Source organism: Mandrillus leucophaeus, unplaced genomic scaffold, assembly GCF_000951045.1.
Source record: "Mandrillus leucophaeus isolate KB7577 unplaced genomic scaffold, Mleu.le_1.0 Scaffold80, whole genome shotgun sequence".
Classification (NCBI taxonomy): domain Eukaryota; kingdom Metazoa; phylum Chordata; class Mammalia; order Primates; family Cercopithecidae; genus Mandrillus; species Mandrillus leucophaeus.
Window position 1 is genome coordinate 1,393,609 of NW_012108697.1, and position 1,743 is coordinate 1,395,351.

The 1,743-nt window shown below is 52.3% G+C and overlaps 1 protein-coding gene across 1 annotated transcript in view; it reads right to left on the minus strand.

Annotated features, from left to right (window-relative positions):
• The window catches only part of VWA2 (von Willebrand factor A domain containing 2), a 51,459-nt gene that overhangs the window by 36,161 nt on the left and 13,555 nt on the right, over nucleotides 1-1,743 (minus strand). The window lies entirely within an intron of this gene.

Here is a 1,743-nt window from a genome sequence, read left to right on the forward strand (position 1 = left end):
CAGGCATGGTGGCGGGCGCCTGTAGTCCCAGCTACTCGGGAGGCTGAGGCAGGAGAATGGCGTGAACCCGGGAGGTGGAGCTTGCAGTGAGCCGAGATCTGGCCACTGCACTCCAGCCTGGGCAACAGAGCAAGACACCGTCTCAAAATAAATAAATAAATAATAAAATTTAAAAATAAAAATACAAAACTTAGCTGGGCATGGTGGTGTGTGCCTGTAGTCCCAGCTTCTCTGGAGGCTGAGGGAGGAGAATTGCTTGAACCTGGGAGGCGGACGTTGCAGTGAGCGGAGATTGCACCACTGCATTCCTGCCTAGGCGACACAGCGAGACTCTGTGACAAAGAGGGGAGGGGAGAGGGGAAGGGAGAGGGGAGGGGACATTGGAAGGCAGGGGTAAGACGCCGAGGAGGTCACAGGATTGCGGAACAGTGAGCCACCCATGATGGAAGTCCTGAAGACAATAAGGGGTTCCCAGAAGGGATGTTTGGAAAAGCCAAAATCCTCTCCGCAACTGCAGCTGGTAGGTGTCTAGTGGCAGAAGAGAAGTACACTCAGATGCTTTGTAAATGTCCATGTGCAGCGACTAACCACAGAGGAACCAAAGCTAGAGGGGCAGAGCCTAGGAGCGGCCAGGTCACGGAAATGGGGCAGATGAAGGAACACGAGCAGGCCAGGTGTGGTGGCTCACGCCTGTAATCCCAGCACTTTGGAAGGCCAAGGTGGGCCCATCACCTGAGGTCAGGAGCTCAAGACCAGCTTGGCCAACATGGTGAAATCCCATCTCTACTAAAAATATAAAAATTATCCAGGTGTGTTGGCGGGCACCTGTGGTTCCATCTACTCGGGAGGTTGAGGCAGGAGAACTGTTTGAACCTGAGTGGCAGACAAGCATGGGGGCTACTGTAAAGAAAGGTGAAGGAGAAACAGCAGGGAGGACAGGAGGAATCACACAGTACAGGGCACTTGGTCTCAAGGTTTGCAACTGCCAGGAAAGCGATGACAAGAGAGACTCCAAAAGAGGGTTTCAGTCTGGGGGAGTGACAGCAAGGACCCACGTTATTGGTCAACCTGCTAACTCAGCACCCTCTTGGCCGGTTCCAGCTCTATCTTTCCCAGCTCCTTCCCATTCATTAGTCCCCCATGCAGACTAAACTAGTCTTTCTCCATACTGTATCTCTGAGCAGACAGTTCCTGCTCACCTAATACTCCCTCCTCCCCTCAATCTCTACTCATGGAGATTCTAAGTCAATGTGCTGAGCCAGCAGTCAGCTCCACAGCCAAAAGCTGCCGGACAAATCTCTCTCATTAGATCTGGCACAGTCTGCTGCTGCTGTTTTGCCACCAGAGACAGAAACAAGACTTAGACTAGAAAGAAAGACAGTAGACATAATTAAAGAAAAGAAAATCCATGGCAGCTATTGGGACAGAGGGAGGGGCAGCATCAAAAATAAAAACAGGCTGGCAGGGTGGCTCAGGCCTGTAATCCCAGCACTTTGGGAGGCCGAGGCAGATGGATCACCTGAGGTCAGGGGTTCGAGACCAGCCTGACCAACCGGGTGAAACCCCATCTCTACTAAAAATACAAAAAATAGCTGGGTGTGGTGGCAGGCACCTGTAATCCCAGCTACTCGGGAGGCTGAGGCAGTTGAATCACTTGAACCCGGGAGGCGGAGGTTGCAGTGAGCCAAGAGTATGCCACTGCACTCCAGCCTGGGTAACAGAGCAAGACTCTATCTCAAAAAA